Below are 17,035 nucleotides of genomic sequence, written 5' to 3' on the forward strand. Positions count from 1 at the left end.
TCTGAAGAAGTGAGGTTCTTACCCACGAAAGCTTATGCTCCCAATACTTCTGTTAGTCTTAAAGGTGCCACAGGACCCTCTGTGTCTATGAGTGTAAGTTTTTAGAGTAGAACATCCAACATTTAAACTAAGAATCATAGAAAGGGGACTGTCGTAATGTTAGATTTGGGGAAGGACAAAGTTATATCATGAATAAACACTGTCGATGTTTTTTATGTCAGTAATGGCCAATCTTTACTGCTACCTCTAACAGATGTTTGGCTCAGATACAGAAACTGGCTGATGTTCATTTCGAAGACGTACTCTCCAGCTATGAGCTGTATGCTCTAGCTAAAAATGTGATTAAACTCCATAAATCACATGGATGATTTGGGAGACAGCATAGTCTATTGGACTGGGTGTCAGGAGGCCAGTGTTTATTCCCACCTCGGCTACTGACCAGCCATGTAACCTTGAGCAAATCTTTTCACTTCCCCCACTCTCCTTTGTTTATCTTCTCTATTTACACTGTTAGTTCTTTAGGGTGGGGACAGTCTCATTATGCGTTTGCACACTGCCCAGCAAAATGGAGCTCTGATCTCAGTTGTGGCTTCTTGGTGCTACTGTAATACAAATACATGCTACTTCTGCTTAGCATTTCACTTTCAATTTCACCTCTTTTGTTTCATACTTAGGGAAACATGCACCAGCTAGATGTGCTAGTCAATGATGCATATTACCACCACCTTTCTGGGCAGTGGCTTAATTCCAGGGCTTGGCAATGGGTAAGAAAAATGACAGCTGTTTTAATTGCTCTAATACAGGAGCACCTTATGTATAGAAAGTTTTCTGTATGATGTGCCAGAGTCTAATTTACATGTTAAACTATTGGAAACCCCTCTCTCCTTCCCGGGTTGCTCTGGAGCAGGCAACTCCCACCCATTGCCTAGGCACCTTATATCATTAAAGATAATGGAGATTCTGGGGGTCCCAGATGAGATGTGGAATTAGGTGGGAATCCTTTAGTCACCGCTTTGCAGTAGTTCTCTTTGTCCTATGAATATTTATAGTTGGTGGTGTCTCCACCTGGATAAGCACTGTATATACCTGTGGGCCTACCTCAATTGCCTCCCAGAACAATGTATATATAATACATTGTTATTATATATAAAATAAAATAAATAAAACCAACACAAAATTACTTAAAAGTTAACCTAACATACAATAGAAAATGCAACAGATTAATATAAATTAAGTTGTATCTATATCAGATCAGAAGGTGGAGTTGCAATGGCTCAGCTAATGGCTGCAGCTTTCAACAGCAAGTTACAACATAAACCTAACCAATGTTCTTGGCATTATACACAGATCCACCTCATCCCTGAGTGCACACTCTCCCTTACGCTCGTAGTGCTGGACCCTCTCTTGTATTGGCGCACTGGGTGAGCAGGCGTTCAGTCCAGCCCTCTAAGTCTAAAGGCAAAGGCAGTTCACTTGAACGTATGAGTGAGGCAATTTTACAATGTGACCAACTTAGGTTGCACAGTGCTAGCTAGCAGTAACAGTTGTGATAGTAGAGATAGGCCAGGAGTAACGTGCTCTTTCCTCAATGATCTGTAACCCAGTCTCCAGCCATTGCTCTCAGTGCCCAGCTGCCCAACAGTGGAGAAGGAATCCATGAACTAGGGCTCAGCACTAAGAAGTTGTCAGTTATAGGTAGTCTTAACCTTGGTCACGTGTCTTCACCCCAGCAACTCAGCCACAGGACAGGACTCAGTCACAGCTTCTCCTCGGCCCCTTCTCTCTACTCCAGCTCCCTGCCCATAAAATGGAGGCCACCGACCCTCTGCAACAGTCTCTGACCCAGGAAGCTTAGTCCAGTTCTAGAGGGCACCCACCAATACATCAGAGGACTAGCAGTCCTTCAAAGTCAGTGTGGAGTACATAGAGGATCCTAATCAGGATGCCTCTGAAGGATTCAGAGATTCCTCAGATAGGTGTATCTACATATGTTTCTATGCTGGGGTGTTTTTGTAAATGAATTATTTAAGCATACCACAGCTATTCTCCTTTAGATTGCTATGGGCTATGAGCTTGTCTACCATCAGTACACGGCAAGCTAGGTGTACATCTACAGTGCTCTAGCTTGTTCCACAGTAACTGTATTTGTGGACCCTGCTAGTGTACACTAAAAGTTCCAGAGCATGCTTTGACATACTGCAGTATGACAGAAAACAGAACTGTACCTTCATACTCTGGCTTGCTCAATACTGTCTTCCTGTGCACAAACCTTATGGTGAAAGAAGCAAAATAGCTTCCTGAATCTACTCATGCTAAAAGAAATAAATATTTCATTTCTTAAAGTGACCAAAAACTAAATCATTTTTATAAATATTGTATTTGTGTTCTGTTCTTCAATAATACAAATTATTGAAAGATATGCTGAAAACTATGTATATTGTTCTTTTATCTAGTGTTGCAATGATGGCTAAGACGTCAATGACTTTGACATCAATAGAGCTATACCCAACTGAAGTTCTGGCCCAATTAATTGTCATATGGTTTGATGATTACATAACTTGCTAAAGATGTCCTAAAAAAAGTCAGAAATTCAAAGCACTGAATGTTCACAAACAAAGGCCATTGAACAGGAAAACCTGTTATACTTACTTTACAGGAGAAATGCATGATTTTCTTGTAATTCCTCAAAATCTATTCAGGTCTTCATTCTAAGTGGCTGCAGCCAGTATATGTCTTATCTATTTTTATTATTACTTGTCATTTACTAAGCACCAGTGGTGTACCTGGCAGTGTACCAAATATTAATGAAAAGACGGTCCTTGCCTGGTAGAAGTGACAGTCTAGAAGAAAGCCAACCTGCAATGAAAGAGCTACAGATTGTTGATAAAATATTAAAGTAAATTAAAATATGCTCTTTTAAAAGTTATCCCTCTTGAAGTCTTTTCTTACATAATAGTGGTGGAAAAGACAATTGACCCCTGGGTGAGTGTGTATAGTCCTCACAGAAGTGAGTTAGAAGGATGGAGGGGCTAGTGCACAGGCATTATGAAGCTGTTCCATAGATAGGGGACAGCACAGAAGTCAAAAAGCTGAAAGAGGGAGAAGGAAACAAAGAAGGAGCTGTGAGGTTGGCCTCAATGGCAGAGGGAAAAGGGTGAGTAAGAAAAAAACCCCAGGCTACTCTGAACTTATAGCAACTTCTACAGCCTGTGCTCTGCAGCACAGAATGGCTATAGAATTCAGTTCTGCAGCTACTCCCTCCTCTGGTTCCACCTTACAAACCCTATATAGGGGGACATAAAGGGGCTAGTATAGGGTTGTGTATGCTGCTCCTGCACAGGTTCTGTGCTATTGGAATTCTTCCCCCAGGCTGCTGCAGCTCTTTTATGGACACGTTAACATCTAGGAGCCAGGGCAGGGCCTATTATCTGGCCCATTATTCTAAATTATTTTAAAGCGCACTTTTAAAAGCAAACACATTGCTCATGTGAAGGGAGCAGATTGATTTTATGACTAGAAATATCAAGACAAGAATTACTAGCCACAAAGTGCATCCTTGGTTTTGGAACACAAAATGACCTTTTTAGGCCTCCTGGAAAGCATAGAGCTTACAGCCTTAAAGCAGCTCACAGAAACTGTTGAAAATAGCTTTCCTACTTTGTACACCCTCATAAGCCACTTTCATTTCTTCTTCATCTTTGTTTTTGTGGGATAAAGTTAACTGCAGGTAAACATCCCAGAAAGTTCTCTGCAGGTTACAATAAACTGTGCAATGAGTTAGTGTACTAGCGTTTGACCTCTAAAGGGCTACGGTCAAGTCCTGATTTGATTATACATGAAAAGGCCACAAATCAAGTGATTATCAGTAAAAGTCCTAATATCAGCACCCACCATTCACTAGAGGTACAAAGAAATGCAAACACAAAAAAGGGGCCTGGCTGAACATATAGTCCCAAATATACAATAAATGCTAGCAGTTGGACATAATAGGTCAGGACTGGCAGCGCTGAGCTAAAAAGCTTGACTAACATTTTGTCCTTATTCACTTCCCCACATCGCATTCATTTATTGAAATACACACACACACACACATTATGTTAAAAGAATGCTAAGGTTGCAAACTCAAGCACTCAAAGGGAGGACATTCCAGAATTAGGACTACCCATGCAATGTTAATTCAGCCCCCTTGTGCATATGGATTACAAGACAGTTCTTAATTACATAATATTTTTTGCACAGGACTGCTTCCTCATTGAGTGCACCCAGCTGGGACTAGAACTCAAGTCTACTGTGCGCTAGCCCAGGGCCCCACCCACAGAACTATGCTACTTTCACTTTAATTAACTCTGCATTCATTCAAATTTATGAATAGTGTTCAGCTTTTCAAAATAAGTGCTCCACTCTGCTTGACACTAGTTATGCTGAGTGGAAGTTGGTCAAGTCTCAATTTAAATGGTTTAATCTACTTATACTTTCTGGGTTGGGGCACAGTTTTCCCCTTATAAGAAAGATAAAAGGTTCAGCTCTCCCAGACCAGAAGGGAAACCCCTGGAGGTGAGGAGCATTTGCATAGAGGCCCTTTACCTCCACAGTCCTCCAGATCTCTGCCACCCTTGTGGGTACCATGGCTTCTCCAAGAGATCCCCTAATCACAGATCTCCTGGGGAATCCTCATGGATGGTTCCATGGCAAATGAGCAGCAGCAGTGAAAGCCACTTGCAGAGCAAACAGAGCCATGAGGCGCTAGAAAGAGAAATCCAATAGCACAGAGGCAACTGAATACATATCTAGTGATTCTGCATGACACAAAATAGCCAGTTCATTGTGACTCTTGCATGTCTATAAATGGTAAACTCTCCTCAAGCGTATGTTTTATAGAATATTTGCAGTAGCATACACTACAGTAATCTTTGGCATGAAATGAGGATAAATCATTACAAACGGTGAACTTAGTGTATGTTACTGCTTAATGTACAGGGTACCTTGAATTTGTTGCTATATACACAAGTCAGTTCCATCAGTAGTTAAATCATTTTCTTCCCCTTATTTAGTTCCTCTTACACACAAGAGATCTCTTGCTCCTTCACCTTATCCCCATACAGAACTTATTACACACACACACAGGCCTTTCATTCACTCCGATGCTCCACAATGCTTTCCAGGAGAATTATAATAATGTGGTTCCTACTACCATGCCAGTATAATTAACCTCTGGTCTTTATACTGTATTTTGATACTTTTGAAATATTACCTAGACTTTAAAATCTCTGCACATTAAATAAGCTTATTCTACAAGGTTTTTTTCTTTTTTTCCCCAAGTTCATTTCAAAATAATCACTGACTTATCAATATGCCCAATTTTTAGAGTTAATGGAATTTCCAAGGACTCTTGAGGATCATCCCGTTAATTATTTTCTATCAAAGAAATAAATCAAGGCGAGAACAGCAGATCACCCTCGCACCTGCCCAGAGTGCCCATGCTGAGAAAGAGGGAGGGGTAAGCTTCTTCTAACGCAACTGTGCACTTTTAAGAGGCTTCTCCCTAGGTTTCTGGACACCACTGCTCATAAATCTACCCAAGCTGAATTTCCTGCTGTTGCTTGCAGTCTGCTGTTTTCTCTGGTAATGCATTTCCAATGTGCCATGAATGCCATCCAATTCTGAAGATAATGTGAGCATTCCTGGGTCCTTTGCGTGTTGCATTGCTGAGACTATTAGCAATACAGAACATGGACGCTGGTTTCTGCTACTTCTGCTTAGCCCTTTGCTTTCCTTTTGGCCTCATTCGTTTCATATTTTGGGAAATGTGCACCTGCTAAAAGTGCTAGTCACCTTTTTTTACTGTCACCTTTCCAGGAAGCAGCTTGATGCCCATTTCCAAGCACTGGTAAGAAAAATGACAGCTATTTTAATTGCATCTAAGACAGCAGCACCTCTGTATTGAAGGTTTTCTGTGTTAGAGCCTTACACGTACTTTGCATATTAAACGATGTTCATATGCTGTTTCCATAAATTAATTATTTGGATATACAGTTATTCTCATTTTGATCATGATGATTAGGACAATTGGGGAGAGAAGTAAAACAGCTTCCTGTTCTAATCATACTAAAATAAACACATTTTATTTCTTAAAGTGAACAAAAATGATGTTGAATCATTATATATTTGTATTGAGGTAGCCCACAAAGGCTCTACTAAAGACCAGGACTCAGCTGGGCTGTAACTCGTCCTTCCCTGAAGATCTTAGTTTAACTTGAAGTAAGACTCAGCAGGTGAGTGTGACAAACAATAGGAGGGAAGTGGGAGAGAAGGATGTGGATAATAAACATAGGACTGTGTGGTTCCTCGGGTTAGTTATTGTCTCTATTACATATACATTTGTTACCACTCTATTTCACTGAAATAGATGTTACCTGACACTACACCTGAAGACCACTCGGAATTCAGCCATTGCAGAATGCAGTTGTAACCCACACCTCCTGGGTGTGGTGTTCTGTTCCATCTAATGGCACTGAGCCCACTTAGAGCAAGAGAGAGAAAACGAGTCTGCTCTATAGCCTTAGCTAACAGGCAGTTGGCTTTTAGCTCATGCGGTAGAGGACCCCAGTTCAATCCCGCCCGCCGACGACCGGGTTCTGTCAGCGTTACACAGTCACCTGCTTACTTAGCAGGTTTATTCACACAGAGTATGACACATGGGCTTTCTGATCTCAGGTGGCTTCCAGTTAATTTCTGGGTGCAATTCAAAGAGCTGGTTTTAATCTATTAATCACTATCAAGTTCTGTTGCTGGCTACTGTAGGTCCCATCTATGCTACAACCACTACCAACTCAAAGGACCTTCAAGAACAGTTAGTAATATGGTTGGGTCCATAACAGTGTTCTGTAAAAGAGCGAAAGGCCTGGCATGTCCAAGATAATAGCTTGACTTTGGAACAGGGCTGAAATACCACCTGTACTACAAATTGTAATATGATCCCCTTATTCAGTTGTATGTATTGTAGTGTACACAGGCCCTTAGAAACTGTGGGCCAGATCCTCAGCTGGAGTAAATCACAGTAGTTCCACTGACTTCTCCTTCCAAGTGTAAATAGGATCATCCTCTATCTAATTCTTTAATTAAAATTTACCTTTATTTCCTTGAAAGACTGTCAGAGCTCCAACAACAACAAATGCCCTGAAACTTACAATTCTCCAGCATCTGATACCAGCTGTCTGGCTATGTTTCATCAGATTGAACTCTCAATCCAAGTGGTACCAGCTGGCATTGCTTCAGCCATCTGGGATCACAACAGTCTAACCTAAGGACTAAAGCAGCTCCAGCAGCGCCAATGCTTCCCATCTCCTCCACCAGCAGACCATTAGGAAAACTGAAGCTAAGCAAGAACTGCTGCTGATAGTCTAGGTCTAAATCTTTTGGGTGCTCAGATCCTCTAAATTCCCATTCACGTCAGTGGAAGTTGTGCGTGCTTAGCAGCTCTCGGGATTTGGCTCCTCATGGATTGATAGCTGGTGTGTCTAATTCCAGGACACTCTGTTACTTGTGAAAATGTCAGATCCATTGTATTCTTCTTGGATTAGTGCATCAAGCTTCCCTCTTTCTCCTACCTCCCTGCTGGTAATTTCTTATGTAATTCAGTGTCATCCATCACTTTCCATCCTGCACTCCCTTAGTCAAACTCTCTTTTCCTTCCTCCCATTCCTACTTCAGTTCCATTAATTATATGTCACCTTTCTTTCTGAGCTTTACTTTATGCAACCATGATCTCACTGTTTCCCATCACCAAAAATCACATTAGAATGTGAGTCATGTATAATGCTGAAAAGCTGGTAAAGTATTTCCAGCGCAGTTAAAATTATTCTTATAAATCCTTTAATTTGGCATATGGCAGTACAGCAGCTCCCCAAATTTTGATTCTTTAACTGAACTCATTAGTCAGATTCCTCTCAGTAATGTTGTTATTGTTACAGACTGCCAGCAGTGTGCTTGGCAGTGTATAGGAACCTAGGAATTGCCACAATGGATCATGCAAGTAATCTATCTAGTCTAGTATCCTGCCTCCATAAGTGGCCAGTACCAGCTGCTTCAGAGGAAAAAACCTTGCAGTAGTCAGTTGTGGAATAACCTTCCCCTAAGTAAAGTTTTCTCCTAACCCTCAATAGTCACAGTTTGGCTTGCAGTCTGAAATTTGAGAGTTCATATCCCTTCCAAAACTCTTACTCATAAAACATAAAGACACTGTCCCTGCCGCACATCGCTTACATTCTGAAATAGAACCTGAGGGAGGTTACTAGTGGAGTTCCTCAGGGATCAGTCTTGGGACCAGTTTTATTTTTTACTAATGACCTTGGCACAAAAAGTGGGAGTGTGCTAATGAAATTTGCAGATGACACAAAGTTGGGAGGTATTGCCAATACAAAGGAGGAGCGCAATATCGTATAAGAAGATCTGGATGACCTTGAAAACTGGAGTAATAGAAATGCAATGAAATTTAATAGTGTAAAGTCATGCACCTAGGGACTAACAACAAGAATTTTTGCTATATGCTGGGAATTTATCAGTTGGAAGTAACAGAGGAGCAGAAAGACCTAGGTGTATTGGTTGATCACAGGATGACCATGAGCCACCAATGTGCCACAGCCATGAAAAAGGCTAATGCAATCCTAGGATGCATCAGGTGAGGTATTTCCAGTAGAGATAGGGAAGTGTTAGTACTATTATACAAGGCACTGGTGAGACCTCATCTGGAATACTGTGTGCAATTCTAATCTCCCATGTTTAAGAAAGATGAATTCAAACTGGAACAGGTGCAGAGAAGGGCTACTAGGATGAGCAGAAGAGTGAAAAACCTACCTTATGAGAGGACACTCTAAGAGCTTGCCCTGTTGAGCCTAGCCAAAAGAAGGCTGAGGGGAGATATGATTGCTCTCTATCATAGGTGCCGAGTCCATGGGTGGTCCAGAGCTGGAGCACCCACAGAGAAAAATTAGCAGATGCTTAGCACCCACCAGCAGCCAAGCTCCCTTCCCTCCCCCCCGCTCCCACCCACCTGCGGTCCCCATTGATCAACTCCTCCCCCTCCCTCCCAGAGCCACCTGCACACCGTGGAACAGCATATTGGCAGAGACCCTGGGCATTTTTCGCCTTCTTCTGCAGCTTGGGCCACTTGCAGATTTAAACTAGAGTAAATGATGGATTCTCTAACTTTTAAAGTCTTTAAATCATGATTTGAGGACTTCAGTAACTCAGAGTTTATGAGTCTATTATAGGAGGGGTGGTTGAGGTTCTGTGGCCCACAATGTACAGAAGGTCAGACTAGATGATCATAATGGTTCTTTCTGCCATAAAGTCTAAGAGCTAAAATGGCAAACAAAACAATTCAGCCAAGAGGACAGTAATCATTATCCCCATATTGAAAATTTTCCCAAGGCCACACGGGGTACATCTACACTGCAGCTAGGAATATGCTCCTTAGCTTGGGAAACAGACACACACTAGCTTTGCTCAAGCTACTGTGCCTGGGGAAGCGGCTCAGGATAGTCACCTGAAGTACAAACCCACCCGGAGCCCATACATACACAGATGGCTAGCCTAAGCCGCCGCCTGTGCTGCCCCCCCCCCAACTACACTTGCTAGCTGAAGCAGAGTTAGCATGTGTCTGTTTGCCCAAGCAGAGAAGCACTCTCCCAACTGCAGTGTAGACCTACTCAGAGTGAGTCAGTGGCAGTAGTGGGCTTAGAACACAGGGATTCCTGGTGCCGAGTCCTGAGCTCACCTCATTTGATGATGATGCATTTCAAATACATTGTTTCAGATGTGGTTAATTTGAGAAGTCTGGCTATGCACTAATTAATTTTTCTTTCCGGAGTAGTTTGCTAAGGTAAGCACATTCCAAAACGAGTATCTGGTTTCACCAAAGAACACAGACTCAAAATGTACCACAGACCAAAACCAAACTGTAAGATTCCTATATCACAGTGTAGTAGTTTTTGTTTTGCCCTACCTTTTAAAACATTCCCGGAGTTCAATTTTCATGAAGAAAAATTGCTTTCCCTGGTTTTTGGCGCATGCTCTTGTCACTAATACAGGTACCTAAAGGCTAGTGACCACAGCCTTCCTGTACCTTTCACTGCCTCAGGGAAAACTTAGGATCACGGTCTTTATTTATAAAATTCAAACAGGATTTTTTCTGTAATTTAATTTAATGGCACTTAGAGTTCTGCACAGAATATGAAAAATTCAATTAAAATTAAGTTACCAAAATTACTTCTGTCTTGCCAGTAAAATGAAGACATTTACTTCAGATCTTCACTACGTTGGAAAGCTAGTAACTTTATCACCAGAGCAATTTCAAGATTCATTAGGGTCCGATCACGAAAAATGATTTCCTCAGGCCTGTTCCTGGTAAGCATGCACTTTCAGCATGCTGTAGAGTATCACAATATGCATTTCAATAAATACCAAATTGTAAAATTCCACTTGGATTATATAATTGTTATTGTATTGATGCATCCATTCTATATACACATTCTGATATATGCATTGTTCTCTAGTAAATATCACAAATATACATATTTTTAATGACCAGGCCTTTCTAGAACACAAGTTCACCTCATTATATGGACTGCATAAAGTGTATGGCATATGTACAGCGTATAAAGTGCATTTGTTTCCTGTCTCAACCTTTTATCTTCTCTTGCTATTCTTCTGCTCTAGCAAATTCTGTAAATTAAGAGAATGTTCAATTAAAAACATTTTCTAGCTTTCATGAGGTGGAAGCTGTAGAAATTGATTCAGTAGCAAGCTGGCTGATTCAGCAAGAAATCAGCCAGCCTGCAAGAGTCCCTTTTAAAATGTTTTCTTCTTTAATAAGGTAACAAGCCAGAGAGAGGTACAAAATAGACAGGGAGGTAGGGAGAGCTTATGCAGATTAGCTGTTCTGCTCCTGCAGACTGCAACCCTTGATTTGACACAATTTTTATCCTCTATCCATGGTTGCCCAGATAATTTGCCTTTAACAAATTCTATGTATGCAGATAGGCCTTTAAATTTTCTATGTTCTACAATGGAAAGCACATTCGAGTACCATTTGCATGAGATTTTATTCTCTATATTGCACATTCACTGCTTGGAAAAAAAATAGTCACTGTTAAGAATTAGGAATTGGTAAGACAAACTGTGGACATAACAATGGGGGCAGGGGAAGGAGGGAAAAAAAATCTTTTTGGAGGTAATTCTGCTGGTTAAACAATATGGTGTATTCTCTTTCTCTCTCTCACCACACTCCATACATGCTGCAGCCAGTACAGAAGACTAACTACACACAATAAAAATACTTGAAATAGTAAAAGATACAGATTGAGAGGGAATAAAACTAGTAATATTCCAAGACATTATAATAATCGAGGCAGCTTTTATAGAGCATGTTCCATCTAGTTTAAATGAACTATTTAGTCCATATTTACAATATTTGTATCATTATCTCTTAAGATGATCTGCTAGAGTCCGTCTTCTTTGTCTGGTTGTCATTAGAGTATTTTCCTCCTATTTTAATTAATATTTAAAAAACCTACACCAGGTAAATGTATAGGATAAAATTTAGTTGACTTTGTATTTTTCTTTTGATTTAGCAAAGCAGAAGTGCCTGTATTATATCTAACACTGCCACTAAAACTTAAGAGTGAGCCTCAAATGAAAGATCGATTTTCTAGCTTTTGATTCATTTCTCATTTGCCTAAAAAAGTTACAACCCTTCATAAAGCCTGTAAATCTGGTTAGAAGTGGTTGCTACTTCCTCTCTCCTGGCCTCCCCCGCCCCCCTTTTTAGTCCATGCAATGGCTGGTTTTTCTTTCACCTAAATGTATGTTTCAGCCATTATGTTTTCAAGCATTTGCAGCAGTTTGGTACAGTGCTAATTTATTTTACTGAAGAGCAGGAATGGTGCTTAGGCTTGGGGGGAGCTTGCATAGCAAGTGGAAAGGGGGTATCACTCTGAATGATTAATTGTGGTTCTGAGAAGGGTCTCGGGACATGATAATTCTTTATAGGAAATTGGATTAAAATTGGACACTTCTACAATTTTTTCTCTTTGTAGTGAAATTTTCATTTTTCATCTGTTGGCCAAATAATTCCATGTGCAGTCATCCTTAAATTAATCTTGAATTAATTTTTAAATTCACTGTCCTCTAATATATAATTTACCATAAGAAAACCCAGAGCAGTCAATCTTTCATTAGACATGGGGTGAGAAAGGGTCAGCAGACACTCCTGCAGTACTAAAAATAAAGGCACCACATCTGGTATGGAATGATGTCTGGAATTGTAATGCATATGCATTCACTTACTTGTTCTGCTGAAAGCACAAACTACAGAGTGGCTGCATGTTGAAACATGAACCAGTGTAATAGGAACTTAAACCCTGGGACAGACTGTTTGTATATGTAGTCAGTTTATTAGCAAATGTGCAGGCCGGTAGAGTACAGGAACCATAGTTTCTAGCTGATCTGTCACACATTTAACAAGCTGTTTGTAATACAGTCCATTTCAAGTATAAAAAAAAAAATCCCCAAAGGGATAAGAAATACATGATGCTTTTGGCATTCGGTCAGTTCAGGTTTTGCAGGTATCCTGCATTTAAAGCAGTGTAACATACTGGAATGAATTTTGTTTTTAAAATCCTCTTTGCCTTTGTTGTGTGTCCTGTAATGATGCTTATATTACGTGGGATTTTTAAAAAAGAGATTCAGTGCAAGCCCAGCACTGTCTCTAACTACAGGCACAAATGCATTCATTAAGAGTGAAGCTGGTGCGAAGGGTTCATGCTAAACCACTATCCCCCACAGTGGAGCTGAATGGGAGGAAGTCAATAGCAGAGGGACGTCTGTGCTGTAGAGAGAGTGATTACATTAGGAGAGCTGGTGGAAGAGCAGCAAAAGCTACAGCTACAGTGTCCCTAATGTCTCCCATAAGCAGCAAAGAAGGGCTAAAGCTACTATTCCAGACTCTACACAGAGAAAATGATTGCGCAGTTGTGGTAGGGGATGCCCTTCAGTTCTGAGCCTTACCTCAAGATTGAATTTGGCAACTCCATGCACTTCACGCACATTAAGAACAATTAGGCAGGTTAAATGAAGGTGAGGTGAATTTCTCCCTAAGTAAGCTGCATTCTAGGGAGTTTCCTCTAGGAATCTTGCTATGGCAGGCATACCTGCTACTGTAATTTATAAATGCTATAAACTCACCTCTCAGACTCCAGGCCTTCTAGCACCAGCATTTGAGAATCATGGCCATTGTTCTGTCTCATTAGTGCCACAATTCACAGCTTGTTGAGCATGTGTTTGTGGTGCCCACGCATTTAGCTTTTGGAGAGTGGTACTCTCTCTTCTGGTTTGCTACATCAATTGTAATACCAAGCCAGCACCAAACGGATACTTCAAAGGAAAGCAATAAAGACCCACTGGTCCTCCCCTCTGCTTACAGCACGTTGGAGAAGAAAACAGGTCAAGTAGTGCAGAATGGGGAAGGCAATGGTTCCACAGCATGCTCTGTCTGCTTTTGAAGCCCAGAGAAGCCCGTCCAGAGGCTTACTTTGGGGCTGAGAGGGATGGAGCTGGGGAGTAGCTGCTGAATACAATCTATAAATATGGGTTTCTGAATACAGTCTAGCTTTCCCTCCAGAGCTTGGAGCTACATTGGGTTTATGTGCTATGCCTCTTCCACAAAGGGTAAATTTTAAATCCCTCCACCCTGGAAGGGAGACTGGAAAGGAAACTCTATGAGCTTTGCTTTGCTGAGTTTCCAGCAGCTCATTTCCTTGCCTAGAGGATTTTGGGGAGGAGGTGACAATTAGGCTCTGTGTTATTACTCAGGCATTTTCTTAGCACTCTTGCCTAGGACATTTTAAAAAACGAACTTCAATTTAAGATTTACTGTTTTCCATATACATCATAAAGATAAGCACAGTTTGTAAACTTTTCCTAATTTAGATTTTAATTAAAGCCAGATTTGGTAACTGAGTTTAGAGCATTTCACCTCCAAGTTATAGGTCAGTAGCTAGCAGAGGCAGATGATTTATTGGGGCCCTGGGAACAAAGAACATTTGGGCCCTCACCCCGCCCCCTGCCATGTGGCCCCACCCCCTGCTCCTCCCCTTCCCCCAGGCCACACCCCCTGTACAGGTTAGAAGCCAGGCTTTGGTGAGAGCTGTGCAGGGAGCCCAGGCTGCTGTGGTGAGACCTGGATTTAAGGTTGCCACCCCTCCAGGATTATCCTGGAGTCCCCAGGAATTAAGATAATCTGTAATTAAAGATTGTGTTATGTAATGAAGTCTCCAGGAATTTGTCCAACCAAAGTTGGCAACCCTACTTGGACTCTCCACCTACCCTGCGCGGCGCACCTTGGGGGGCAGGGACATGGGCTGGGGGCTGCTCTTAGGTACCCCAACACCACACTGAGGGCAGATAGAGGGTCCGGGGCTCCCCACAGTAGCCCAGGCAGGCTCCCTGGGCAGCTCTTGCTATAGCCTAGGGTGACCATACGTCCCATTTTGGCCAGGACAGTCCCCTTTTTAAGCCCTGCCCTGGACGTCCTGACTCTTGGCCAAACTGGGCATTTGTCCCATTTGCTTTTGCCAATTGATGATCAGTTGGCAAAAGCATATGGGACAAATGTCCAGTTTTGCCAAAAGCGGGCTGGGTAGGGTTGCCACCTTTATATTTGCACAAAATCGAACACCCTAGCCCCACTCCTTCCTTGAGGCTCCGCCCCCTTCCCCAAGGCTCTGCCCCTACTCACTACATTCCCCCTCCCTCAGTGGCTCGCTCTCCCCCACCCTCACTCACTTTCAATGTGCTGGGGCAGGGGGTTGGGGTGTGGGAGAGGATGAGAGCTCTAAATAGGGGTGTGGGCTCCAGGGTGGGGCCAGAAATGAGGGATTCAGGATGCGGGAGGGAGCAGGGGGTTGGGTGGGATGAGGGCTCAGGCTGGTGGTGCTGGCTCTGGGGTGGGGCTGGGGTTTGGGGTGCAGAAGGGGGCCACAGGCTGGGGCCTGAGGGTTGAGGCAGTGGGTTGGGGTGTGTGGAGGGGTGAGGGTTCTGGGGTCGGGGTGCTGGCTCTGGGGTGAGGCAGAGGATGAGGGGTTTGGGGTGCAGGAGGGGGCTCCAGGCTGAGGGGTGGAAGTGAGGGATTTGGAGTGCAGGGAGGGCTCAGGGCTGGGGCAGGGGGTTGGGGCGTAGGTTTACCTCAGGTGGCGCTGCGGAGCCAAGGCAGGCTGGTCCCTAACTGTATTGGGGCACCATGCTGTGCCCCAGAAGCGGCCAGCAGGTCCGGCTCTTGCCCACAGACACTGCCCCCCTAACTCCCATTGACTGGGAACTGGGCAATGGGAGTGTAGAGCCGGTGCTCGGGGCGGGGGCAGCGCGCAGAGCCCTGTGGCCCTCACGCCTAGGAGCCAGACCTGCTGGCCGCTTCCGGAGCACAGTGCCATGCAAGGACAGTTAGGGACTAGCCTGCCCTGGCTCTGCAGCACCGTCGACCGGACTTCTATTGGCCTGGTTGGCGGTGCTGACCAGAGCCACCAGGGTCCCTTTTTGACCAGGTGTTCTGGTTGAAAACCAGATACCTGGTCACCCTAGGGCTAGGAGGGAGAAGTGGCAGGGCTTGAGCCAGCCCCACGTGGGGGAAAAAGAGGGGCTCAGGCCAGCTCTGTGTGGGGCGGAAATATGCTCACCACCACAGTCGGCTCCGGCTTCTGGACTGTCCGAGGGAAGGAGGAGGAGCCGGACAGCAGGGCCAGAGTGCCAGCAATCCTGAGGGGGCCACCAAATTGGCTGGGGCCCCTGGACATGGGGCCTGTGCAGTAACCCACCACTGGTAGCTATTGATAATGGGCTGGATTCTCCAGTCTGCTACACCCACTTTGTGCCACTCAGACTCCAGTGCCACACAGTGACTGTGTTGATGCCTGAGAGGGCCAACTGAGAGTTCCCCTGTCACATAAGGTTGAAGAACCCACATGGCTGTATGGTGCACCAGCTTTCCCCATAGAGATTGGGCGAGGGACAGAGGTAGGTACACGACTGAATGGGTGTGTGCCAGAGCTGAACTCCATTACGTGTAACCTCGACCACTCATCTGTTACCACTTACCATGAAGCTGGGAAGTGCAGTATTGGTGAGCTGCTACAAGCAGTGTGACAGTCCCCAAGTACAGCTCAGCCCCAGGGGTGAATCAGTCCCGATGTGTATTAGCAGCTGAAGGTGACTAGTGACCTAAGTGAAATAAGTTTAGGGGTGTCTGCTCACACCACAGACCCCACAACTACATCTTAGCAGAGTGGCCAAGGGCTGAGAGGTTGATCTAGCTCCCAGTCAAGTCAATGTGAGACTTTCCACTACACTTAATGGGCAGTAGGTTGCACCTTTGAATGAGTAGGGACACTCCACCCCAGATCAAGAGGGCAGGGAAGCTTGCACCGCCCAGTGCCTGAGCTGGTGTCTATTTTGTTGACTAATTCAGATTCCTGGGATGTGAATCTCACATTTTTACTGAACAATAAATTGGCGGGGGGGGGGGGGCACGCAAGGGAATAAAACTACCCAGGTGAAGTACACAAGTCAGTGGAAAAAAGTTTTGAAATGTATGTTTGCATACCACACAGGTGATATTAGTATCTCACATCAAACCTGACCCAACAGCATAACACTTCACATGACCCAGACTTTAACAGGCACTTCTAAGTACAAAGACAATGAGTTCTCTCTTCATTGTGTCTGTGAAGGGCTGGGAACATCTTTAGAGGTTGTTTTGTTCAAGTAATGGAATTTTGACTAGAGAAAATGCTGTTCTGTACTGTTTACTTACATTAATAAGCAGAAGACATGATATGGTCCAATGTACTGGTACAGGGTATGGAATAAACACTTTACAGGTATAAACACACTATTATTAAAGACCCAAATCTGTCATCACTTACTCAAATTGAAAATCCACAGAAACGCTGTACAAATCCATGGCATTAGCTCTGTATTTAGAGCA

This window comes from Terrapene carolina, unplaced genomic scaffold (assembly GCF_002925995.2).
Source record: "Terrapene carolina triunguis isolate 2854851 unplaced genomic scaffold, T_m_triunguis-2.0 Scaffold42, whole genome shotgun sequence".
NCBI classification, from domain to species: Eukaryota; Metazoa; Chordata; order Testudines; family Emydidae; genus Terrapene; species Terrapene triunguis.